Genomic DNA, 12,640 nt, shown 5'->3' with positions numbered 1-12,640 from the left:
CAGGGAGATAACAGTTCTAACTTGCTGAGCGGAATCACCAGAGGAACGAGGTCTCAAAGAAAGAAATAATTTACAATTATTCTTAAAATTCAGAAACCTAGATCTATCTCCAGAAAAAAAACTCAGGAATAGGTACTTTTGGCTCTGACATAGGACTGTGAACAACAAAATCCTGAATGCTTTGCACCCTTGCAGCAAGATGATCCACACTAGAAGTCAGACTCTGAATATCCATGTCTGCAGCAGAACTCAAAGCCACCCAGAGATTAAGGGGAGGAGAGAAGCAGGACAGACTGCAGAGCAGAAAAAAAAAATTGAACTCAGGATTTCTCTTATCCCACTTTTGCGATGCATTTAACACTTTTGGCCTGTTGCACTGTTATGATCCTAGTGGCTTAGGATCACAAATCTGACCAGCTAAGTAGAAAATAATAGGACGAGCTCTGGGGATGTGGTAACTGGACTAACTGCAATCCTGATCTTAACCGCACACACTATAGGCAGCCGTGGAACGTTTCCTGAAATCCTAGACGTCTCTTCACGGCCTGAGAAACTGACTACCCCTAAAGAGAAAGTAAAGACCTCACTTGCCTCAGAGAAATCCCCCAGAGATATAGAAGCCCCCCACAAATAATAACGGTGAGTTAAGAGGAAAAGACAAACGCAGAGATGAAACAGGTTAAGCAAATGAGGCCCGCTAACGCTAGATAGCAGAAAATAGCAAGGGATCTGTGCGGTCAGTAAAAAACCCTATGCAAAAATATCCACGCAGAGGATGCGAGAACCCCCACACCAACTAACGATGTGGGGGGAGCAACTCAGCACCCCAGAGCACAAGCAAGCAGGGAAATCACATATTAGCAAGCTGGACAAAAACTCATCATATACTAGGAAACATCTTGAACACAGATGAGCAAAAATAAGCAAACAGAACTTAGCTTCTCTTGGAGAGACTGATAACGGATGTAGACAGGAGCAATCAGAATAGCACTGAATACAACGGCAACAGGCAAGGAATGAAGGACCAGGTGGATTAAATAGGAAACCTAACTAGCAGATGACGAGACAGCTGATCCTGCCAGAAACCTGCAAAATAACAAAAAGAGCCACCAGGAGGAGCCCAAAGAGAGAACTCACACAGTACCACTGATGACCACAGGAGGGAGCCCGGAAACAGAGTTCACAACAGCTATGGGGCTGCTTTGCTTCCTCTGGCACAGGATACCTGCAGTGTATGGAGGGTAAGATGGATTCAATCAAATATCTGGAAATCCTAGGATGGGTGCATGTTTTTAGACAAAGTCCTAGATGATCCTTGAGTGATCAGAACAATCACTTGACTTAAACCTTATAGAATATCTTTGTTGTGAAATGAAGAAGGCAGTTAAAGCCCAAAATCCAAGAATATTAAATGAAGTACATTGTCCATGAGGAAAGGGCTAGGATTCCTCAGAAATGCTGCCAGAAGCTGGTGTCTGGCTATCTCCTCACATTTACAGCAGGTTATTACAGCCAGAGAGGCAGCAGGTCCTAACAGCCAGAGAGGCTTTATTGAGTACTAAAAATGTTGATCATGAAGTGGTGATGGTGAATAATTCTGAAACTGCAGTAGTCAGGAAAAATGACATTTTGAGGTGAATTAGGAGAAACCACTTGTTATATTAGTTAAGCTCTTTACATTGTTCTTGTTTGATTGGTTTATTGTAAAAAGCAGAAAGTTTGTAAACTTTACTAATAAACTGACTATGCTTTGTGGCGGTGAATAATTATGATTGAAACCCGACAAACAGTCAATTCCGCTCTCCTCTGCATATCTTCTTTCCCAAGATAGATCTCTATTTTGTAATGGAATTTTTTAATGATTTTTGTTAATAAAGACGGCTTAATTTGCATTATTAAATCTTCTTCCTTTCCTGTGAGACTCGGACAGACATGTGGAGGAATCTCTTAAGAACTTTTGCAGGGTCAAGATGTCTCTTTTTGATCCAGTTCTCTCCCACGAGAAGCTGTTTCGCTGCACTTTACTAATCCCAGAGCAATGATGGTTTTCTTTACTGGACACAATTACAAACAGATATCTGGGGAGTAACTGGTAACAATCATCTATATTCGGGCATTTAATGAGGTTGGGACCATGTTGCATTGATTCATCGATTCATAGTGCTTTGTTAACATTTCATGGGGTTTATTACTTCTCAATATTCACAAAACTTTTTTTAAAAATGAAAAATCATATTATATATATTTTAAAAAAATTGTAAATATAAAAATTACGCAAGCCCCTCCATCAGCAAAGGATAAAGCATGTCGTCCCCTAGAACTAAGTGTATCGTACTAAAAACCTTCTTAACCAATTTTTCATTTCTATACTTTTGGTTTTTCCTCCCCTTCTTACAAAAGCCATAACTTTTAATTTTCCATCTACACGAGGGCTTATTCTTTGAAGGACGAGTTGTGGTTTTGAGTGCAGTGAAAAAAACGCAATTCCATAATTGATATTTTAATTTTGTTTGTTTATGGCCTTTACAGTGGGGTACAAAAGACCCGACAACAACATTTTCAAAGGCTTCTAAAATTTTAAAAAATTGGTTTGTGTTGCCATTTTCTGAGACCGGTAACCCTTTCATTTTTTCTTCAGTCAAACTGATGTTTTATTTATACCATTTTAGTCTTTTTATGACATTTTGATCACTGTTTATTTAATTTTTGGGGAGGGGAGTGCAGTGACTGAAAAATCACACATTTGGTGTTTCAGTTTTTAATTTCCTGAGTTTCCCGCACAGGTTAATACAGACACAACAATACCAGATATGCTTAACTTTTGTTATTTTATTTTTTTAAACTGGAAAAATGAGATTGATTTCAACTTTTTTATATTTTGTACTTTAAAACAAAAATTTAAACACTTTTATTACTTTACATTTTTGCCTTTTTAGGGATAGGGTTTATTTTTACTTTATTTTTTTTGCCTTTTTAGGGGTTTTTACTTTTTATTTTTTGTTGAAAACTTTAGCTGCTCAGAAGGGGTGGTCCAGTGCTAGATATAAAAAATGGTCAATAGTAAAAGCCAAAGGGAAAAAAAATTGAAATGTCAGAATTGCTGTTTTTTGAAACTTGCTCATATGCAATAAAAAGCGCTCAGAACACTGCATGCACCCGAAGATAATACCAATAAAAACGTGCACTAGACATGCAAAAAAAAAAAAAACAAGCCCTGACACAACTCAGTTGATGGAACAATAAAAAAGTTACGAGATTTAGATTTGAGTATAAAAAAACTTTTTTTTTTTTTCAAAGTTCTGAATTTTATAACCATTAAAATAATTTTAAAAAACGGTACAAGTTAGGTACTGCTGCGATCATACTAATCTGGAAAATCATATATTGCCAGGTCATTTATACGGCACGTCATAAAAATGGAATCCAAAACAATGACTGTTTTTTATCCATTTAATCCATCTTGGAAATACTGAAGCGTTTCAGATATGAAGTTAATCTAAAAGACTCTCATAAAAAGTAACATTTGTCACTCAAAGCCTAAAAAATCTCACCAACTCTAATTTATAAACTAAATATAAAATGTATTATTTAGAAATCCTAATTGCGTAGTATATACTACCATAAAAGTAACACAAATGAACAATACAATAATAACATACAAATGCATGACACAATACGTTACCAAAAATATGATTTTTTTTTTGTAATTTTGCCAAAACTTTGGATGAAGTTTGGACAAGGGTAATGCACATCCACTTTTAGGCAAGTATTGGGATGGAGGGTGATGGGAGGTCATCGATAAGGTGACATTTTGAGAAAATTGTAACCTTGTACTCGGCAATTTTCTACAGTCTTATTAAGAGAAGATTTGGACCTGATCTACCACCGTCCCATTCATGCAGAGCTATTCAGAACCCTGGTTCTTGGGATCGGCAGAAGTCCAATGATCAGGAAGTTATCCCCTATCTGATGAAAGATAACTTCAAAACTTTAGCCAATCACCAGCCAGAGCAGTGACATACCCCAAACACTGATTGGCTGAGCTGAATTTAAGGTGATGAACACAGAAGCAGAGACCAGCAAGGTCCTAGCATTATTCGAAAAGACGGTGTCCAGTGATCAGTGGAGTGGAGTATTGCTGATTTTGATTTTATATTGTTTTATGGCACACTTGGAAACTTTTTAAAGTTTTTGTTATGGGCTTCCCCAAATAAAACACTTACAAACTTTAATTAGGTAACACTATACTCTGTGAATTCATAAATTTCCGCAGCATTCTGCATATAGAAAATGTACTAAACTTAAGAGCAGATAGGGAAGAGAGGGTGAAATGGAATGATACCATGGAATGGTACAATGTATGGAGGTCTCCATAAAAGGAGTAAATTACATATAAAATGACATATAATTTCTCAGATTATGCTTTCGGGCACTTTTTCTCTTTTCACCAAATTGCTGGCCATTTCCTCTGGTGACGGCCGGCAGGACAGGAGTTGTTTGCTTTGTATTCCCCTGCATGGCTCAGTCCTCCTAATGACAAAGTATTGCTAGGTAACAAGTTCTCCGGAGCATGTGAGTGTTCCGGATAGACATTTAATGACATGACGGGGTCGGATGCTGTGAACTCTTTGTACTGTCCTTGCTTTACACTCAGCAATGTAAGCAAAGTGCTACTGAGTCAGCAAATCGTGGCCGGTTATAAACAAGCAATAACAGCCCGTTATGACACGGCTCATATGCAGGTCTATGTAAGTAAAAAGAAAAATATGCAAAAAAATATATAATACATGTGCATTGAGACCTCTTCATGGCGTTGTCCGCGTGGTCTCTAGACCAATCACTGGCTATCATTGATTCCAAGACAAAAGTGGGACTCGCTGAAGGAGGTACATCTCCATTCCAGTCTCCGTTGCTCCATTCCACCCACTGATCTCTATTTGGAGACCACATGCGCAACTCCATGAAGAGGTCTTCATGAGAGAGCATCACACCGGTCCTACTCCCAGAATTATGGTGTGGGGTGGTATAATGTTCGGGAGCCGGATCAATCTAGTTTTTATTTCAAGCCACTAACACAGAGGTGGGGAATCTCCGGCCCGCATGCGGCCCATAGTGGCTTTTCATGTGGCCCGCGGGAAGGTCCCCGGAGTCCACAATGTCCCGGCAGCAGCCGCATCCTGCCGGCTGCCGACCCTTCAACTCCAAGAGCACGGCACGCAGCGTTCATCACAGAACGCTGCCTGCCCTGCACATGAATGGTGTCATCGAGGTAGGTGGGGTTATTGATAGGGTGGGCGGGTTAGCACTGTGATGGGCGGGGCTAGTGCCAAATGCTCTCCCGTCCCGGAAGAGGAGCTGCTGTTGCCAAAGAGATCTCTGTGCTGGCAGCTCTGTGTCTGTGTCCCCCAGCTAATCTATGTGCCCACTGTGATCTCTGTGCAACCCGCTATGTGCGCCAATATGATCTCTGTGCTCCCCCACCTATAAGCCCCCTGTGATCTCTGTGCCTCCCAGCTATGTGCTCCCTTGTCATCTCTGTGCCCCTTCTGTGATCCCTGTCACCCCAGCTATGTGCCCCGTGATTTCTGTGCCCCTCAGTTATCTCTGTTCCCCCTGTGATCTCTCTGCCCCCTGCAGCTATATGCCCCCCTGTGATTTCTGTGCCCTCCAGCTATATGCCCCCTGTGATCTCTGTGCCCCCAGCTATGTGCCCCCTGTGATCTCTATTCCCCGTGATCTCTCTGCCCCTCCAGCTATATGCCCCCTGTGATCTGTGCCCCCCAGTTATGTAACCCCCTGTGATCTCTATTCCCCCTGTGATTTCTGTGCCCTACAGCTATATCCCCCCTGTCATAGGTGCCCCCCACCTAAATGCATCCCTGTGATCTCTGTGGCTCCCAGCTTTGTGCCCCCCTGTGATATATGTGCCCCTGTGATCCCTGTGCCCCCTGCTATGTACCCCCTGCAATATTTGTGCTCCCATGTGATCTGTGCCCCCTGTGATCTGTCCCCTCCAGCTATGTGCCCCCCAGCTATGTGCATCCCTGTGGCTCCCAGCTTTGTGCCTCCTGTGATCCCTATGCCCTCTGCTATCTACCCCCTGTGATATTTGTGCTCCCATGTGATCTGCACCTCCTGTGATCTCTGTCCCCTCCAGCTATGTGCCCCCCAGCAATGTGCCCCTCCGTGATCTCTGTGTCCCCAGCTATGTGCCCTCCTTTGATCTTTGTGCCCTCCCTGTGATTTCTGTGCCCCCCCTGTGATCTTTGTGCCACCCCTGGAAAATCAGCTATGAGAAGCAACATGATCAGCATCACCATCACAGCTGCACCATCACAGCTGCACCAAAGAGAAGCAGCTTCAGCCGTCACATTAAGGGTGAGTTACCATAATTAATTGTTTCACTAAATATACCGGAGTAATTTTCAAGGTGATTATTTTTATGTGGCCCCTGGATGATGGTAGAAATTTCCAAATGGCCCCGGCTGGAATAAGGTTCCCCACCCCTGCACCAACAGCTCGGAGTTACATTGATTTGGTCATGGAACTAGTGCTACGGCCACTTCTCCAAAGTATCCCAGGAACTATTTTTCAACTCAATGATGTTGCTCATGTAATAAGCCTGCATAGCCTGAGCATGCTATGATGGCCTGCAGAGTCTCCAGACTTGTCTCCCATTGAGCACATGTGGGACTTTAATGGTTGGTGATTGCACAGAAACTACCAGCAGTGAATCCTAATTATCTGCATCCTCAAGAACCTTCCAGGAATCATTTTTTAACTCAACAAAGTTGCTCATGCTGTTGTAAGGAGCCTACATGGCCTAAGCGTGCTACCATGGCCTGCAGAGTCTCCAGACTCATCTCCCATCGAGCACATCTGGGACTTTAATGGTCGGTGATTGCACAGGATCTACCAGCAGTGAATCCTAATGATCTACATCCTCAAGAACCTTCCACAGTCGACCATTAATAACCTCAGCTGTAAGTGCTGGGATTTCTGCACGTGGCTCAGACTGTAGAAGGAAGAAATCCAAATGTTTCAAAAATAATTTCCCACTTTTTCATTGTTTGCAGATCAGTGACATCTTCATCCTGTGATTTCCATAATTCCACAAATTTTCCTTCTTGGTGCTGGAATTTCAATGTTCAAAAAACTATCCAAATGTGTGATATTGTGCGTTATCAAAGATTAGCCTTGCGGAATCCATGTTTCTAATTCCCTATCATGAATCGTAATCTATAAAGTCAGGCCTGACTCCCCCTCAGCTTTGTGAATTCTAATTTACTGTAATTCACATTGTACACACATATTAAATCACACATTACACACATACACTTCACGCAAATAAGCATAAACTTGTCCATAGTACATACAGTGGGGAAAAAAATAATTTAGTCAGCCACCAATTGTGCAAATTCTCCCACATAAAAAGATGAGAGGCCTGTATCATAGGTAGACCACAACTATGAGAGTCAAAATGAGAAAAAAATCCAGAAAATCACCTTGTATGATTTGGCAAGATTTATTTAGCTAATTATGGTGGAAAATAAGTATTTGGTCATTAACAAAAGTTTATCTCGATATTTTGTTATATATCCTTAGTTGGCAGTGACAGTGGTCAGACATTTTCTGTAAGTCTTCACAAGGTTGCCACACACTGTTGTTGGTATGTTCGCCCATTCCTCCATGCAGATCTCCTCTAGAGCAGTGATGTTTTGGGCCTGTCACTGGGCAACATGGACTTTCAACTCCCTCAAAAGGTTTTCTATGGGGTTGAGATCTGGAGACTGGCTAGGCCACTTCAGAACCTTCATATCCTTCTTACGAAGCCACTGCTTCATTGCTCTGGTGGTGTGCCTGGGATCTTTATCTTGCTGAAAGACCCATCCACGTTTCACCTTCAATGCCCCTGCTGATGGAAGGAGGTTTGCACTCAAAATCTCATGATTAGTGTTGAGCATTCCGATACTGCAAGTATCGGGTATCGGCCGATACTTGCTGTATCGGAATTTCCGATACCGAGATCCGATACTTTTGTGGTATCGGGTATCGGGTATCGCAACAACATTAATGTAATAATGTGTAAAAGAGAGAATTAAAATAAAAAATATTGCTATACTCACCTCTCCGACGCAGCCTGGACCTCAGCGAGGGAACCGGCAGCGTTGTTTGTTTAAATTTCGCGCTTTTACTTGGTTACGTGAAGTCCCGGCTTGTGATTGGTCAGGGCGGCCATGTTGCCGGGACGCGGACCAATCACAGCAAGCCGTGACGAAATTACGTCACGGCTTGCTGTGATTGGTCCGCGTCCCGGCAACATGGCCGCCATTAACCAATCACAAGCCATGACGTCACGGGAGGCTGGACATGCGCGTTGTTGTGAAATTGGATTTTGGGCTCCCCCGGTGGCCACTGGTGGAATTGAACTTGTGTGCATCATCCCCTCTGTTCACCTGTTCCCATCAGGATGTGGGAGTCGCTATTTAACCTTGCTCCTCTGTCACTTCCATGCCGGTCAACATTGTAATCAGAAGCCTTTCTGTGCATGTTCCTGCTACCAGACAACTTCCAGCTAAGTCGGACTTTTGTCCTTGTTTGTTTTTGCATTTTGTTCCAGTTCACAGCTGCAGTTTTGTTTCTGTGTCTGGAAAGCTCTTGTGATCTGAAATTGCCACTCTGATGTTATGAGTTAATACTAGAGTCTTAAAGTAATTTCAGGATGGTATTTTGATAGGGTTTTCAGCTGACCATGAAAGTGCCCTTTCTGTCTTCCTGCTATCTAGTAAGCGGACCTCAATTTTGCTAAACCTATTTTCATACTACGTTTGTCATTTCATCTAAAATCACCGCCAATATATGTGGGGGCCTCTGTCTGCCTATCGGGGAAATTTCTCTAGAGGTGAGCCAGGACTATATTTTCCTCTGCCAGGATTAGTTAGTCCTCCGGCCGGCGCTGGGCGTCTAGGGATAAAAACGTAGGCAACGCTACCCGGCTACTGTTAGTTGTGCGGCAGGTTTAGTTCATGGTCAGTTTAGTTTCCATCCTTCCAAGAGCTAGTACTTATGTTTGTATGCTGGGCTATGTTCTCTTGCCATTGAGAACCATAACAGTTTGACCGGCCCACAAAGGGTTAAATTAATTGGCAGAGAAAGGAGAGAAAAAAGAAGTCTGCTGAAATTTTTTTTTTTTTTTTTTCCTTCAGTTCTGAGTGTGCTTTCAATTGAATCTCTTGCAAGTCTGCCTATATTGCAGCCTTCCTCTCTCTCTCTCCTTCTAATCCTGGAATGGCTCTGTGTTCACCTGTTTAAAATGGATATTCAGAGTTTAGCTGCAGGTTTGAATAATCTCACCACGAAAGTTCAAAATTTACAAGATTTTGTTGTTCATGTTCCTATATCTGAACCTAGAATTCCTTTGCCTGAATTTTTCTCGGGGAATAGATCTTGCTTTCAAAATTTTAAAAATAATTGCAAGTTGTTTTTGTCCCTGAAATCTCGCTCTGCTGGAGATCCTGCTCAGCAGGTCAGGATTGTGATTTCCTTGCTCCGGGGCGACCCTCAGGATTGGGCTTTTGCATTGGCTCCAGGGGATCCTGCGTTGCTCAATGTGGATGCGTTTTTTCTGGCCTTGGGGTTGCTTTATGAGGAACCTCAGTTAGAGCTTCAGGCGGAAAAGGCCTTGATGTCCCTATCTCAGGGGCAAGATGAAGTTGAAATATACTGCCAAAAATTCCGTAAATGGTCTGTGCTTACTCAGTGGAATGAGTGCGCCCTGGCGGCGAATTTCAGAGAGGGTCTCTCTGATGCCATTAAGGATGTTATGGTGGGGTTCCCTGTGCCTGCGGGTCTGAATGAGTCCATGACAATGGCTATCCAGATCGATAGACGTCTGCGGGAGCGCAAACCTGTGCACCATTTGGCGGTGTCTACTGAGAAGACGCCAGAGAATATGCAATGTGATAGAATTCTGTCCAGAAGCGAACGGCAGAATTTTAGACGAAAAAATGGGTTGTGCTTTTATTGTGGTGATTCAACTCATGTTATATCAGCATGCTCTAAGCGTACTAAGAAGCTTGATAAGTCGGTTTCAATTGGCACTTTTCAGTCTAAGTTTATTCTATCTGTGACCCTGATTTGTTCTTTATCATCTATTACCGCGGATGCCTATGTCGACTCTGGCGCCGCTTTGAGTCTTATGGATTGGTCCTTTGCCAAACGCTGTGGGTATGATTTAGAGCCTCTTGAAATTCCTATACCTCTGAAGGGGATTGACTCCACCCCATTGGCTAGTAATAAACCACAATACTGGACACAAGTAACTATGCGAATTAATCCGGATCATCAGGAGATTATTCGCTTTCTTGTGCTGTATAATCTACATGATGTGTTGGTGCTTGGATTGCCATGGCTGCAATCTCATAACCCAGTCCTCGACTGGAAAGCTATGTCTGTGTTAAGCTGGGGATGTAAGGGGATGCATGGGGACGTACCTTTGGTTTCCATTTCGTCATCTATTCCCTCTGAGATTCCTGAATTCTTGTCTGACTATCGTGACGTTTTTGAAGAACCTAAGCTTGGTTCATTACCTCCGCACCGGGAGTGCGATTGTGCCATAGATTTGATTCCGGGTAGTAAATACCCTAAGGGTCGTTTATTTAATCTGTCTGTGCCTGAACATGCTGCTATGCGAGAATATATAAAGGAGTCCTTGGAAAAGGGACATATTCGTCCTTCGTCATCTCCCTTAGGAGCCGGTTTTTTCTTTGTGTCTAAGAAAGATGGCTCTTTGAGGCCGTGTATTGATTATCGGCTTTTGAATAAAATCACGGTTAAATATCAATATCCGTTGCCACTGCTGACTGATTTGTTTGCTCGCATAAAGGGGGCCAAGTGGTTCTCTAAGATAGATCTCCGTGGGGCGTATAATTTGGTGCGAATTAAGCAGGGGGATGAGTGGAAAACCGCATTTAATACGCCCGAGGGCCACTTTGAGTATTTGGTGATGCCTTTTGGCCTTTCAAATGCCCCTTCAGTCTTTCAGTCCTTTATGCATGACATTTTCCGTGATTATTTGGATAAATTTATGATCGTGTATCTGGATGATATTCTGATTTTTTCGGATGACTGGGACTCTCATGTCCAGCAGGTCAGGAGGGTTTTTCAGGTTTTGCGGTCTAATTCCTTGTGTGTGAAGGGTTCTAAGTGCGTTTTTGGGGTTCAAAAGATTTCCTTCTTGGGATACATTTTTTCCCCCTCTTCCATCGAGATGGATCCTGTCAAGGTTCAGGCTATTTGTGATTGGACGCAACCCTCTTCTCTTAAGAGTCTTCAGAAATTTTTGGGCTTTGCCAACTTTTATCGTCGATTTATTGCTGGTTTTTCTGATGTTGTTAAACCATTGACTGATTTGACTAAGAAGGGTGCTGATGTTGCTGATTGGTCCCCTGCTGCTGTGGAGGCCTTTCGGGAGCTTAAGCGCCGCTTTTCTTCCGCCCCTGTGTTGCGTCAGCCTGATGTTGCTCTTCCTTTTCAGGTTGAGGTCGACGCTTCTGAAATCGGAGCTGGGGCGGTTTTGTCGCAAAGAAGTTCCGACTGCTCCGTGATGAAACCTTGTGCTTTTTTTTCTCGTAAATTTTCGCCCGCCGAGCGGAATTATGATATTGGGAATCGGGAGCTTTTGGCCATGAAGTGGGCTTTTGAGGAGTGGCGTCATTGGCTTGAGGGGGCTAGACATCAGGTGGTGGTATTGACCGACCACAAAAATTTAATTTATCTTGAGTCCGCCAGACGCCTGAATCCTAGACAGGCGCGCTGGTCGTTGTTTTTCTCTCGGTTTAATTTTGTGGTGTCATACCTACCGGGTTCTAAGAATGTTAAGGCGGATGCCCTTTCTAGGAGTTTTGAGCCTGACTCCCCTGGTAATTCTGAACCTACAGGTATCCTTAAGGATGGAGTGATATTGTCTGCCGTTTCTCCAGACCTGCGGTGGGCCTTGCAGGAGTTTCAGGCGGATAGACCTGATCGTTGCCCACCTGGTAGACTGTTTGTTCCTGATGATTGGGCCAGTAAAGTCATTTCTGAGGTTCATTCTTCTGCGTTGGCAGGTCATCCTGGAATCTTTGGTACCAGGGATTTGGTGGCAAGGTCCTTCTGGTGGCCTTCCCTGTCACGAGATGTACGAGGCTTTGTGCAGTCTTGTGACGTTTGTGCTCGGGCCAAGCCTTGTTGTTCTCGGGCTAGTGGATTGTTGTTGCCCTTGCCTATCCCGAAGAGGCCTTGGACGCACATCTCGATGGATTTTATTTCGGATCTTCCTGTTTCTCAGAAGATGTCTGTCATCTGGGTGGTGTGTGATCGTTTCTCTAAGATGGTCCATTTGGTTCCCCTGCCTAAGTTGCCTTCTTCTTCCGAGTTGGTTCCTCTGTTTTTTCAAAATGTGGTCCGTTTGCATGGTATTCCGGAGAATATCGTTTCTGACAGAGGTACCCAATTCGTGTCTAGATTTTGGCGAGCATTCTGTGCTAGGATGGGCATAGATTTGTCTTTCTCGTCTGCTTTCCATCCTCAGACTAATGGCCAGACCGAGCGGACGAATCAGACCTTGGAGACATATTTGAGGTGTTTTGTGTCTGCAGAT

The sequence above is a fragment of the Ranitomeya variabilis genome, chromosome 1, assembly GCF_051348905.1.
Source record: "Ranitomeya variabilis isolate aRanVar5 chromosome 1, aRanVar5.hap1, whole genome shotgun sequence".
In the NCBI taxonomy this organism is placed as follows: Eukaryota; Metazoa; Chordata; class Amphibia; order Anura; family Dendrobatidae; genus Ranitomeya; species Ranitomeya variabilis.
The sequence above is the reverse complement of the archived record's forward strand: the minus strand, read 5'-3'. Positions refer to the sequence as shown.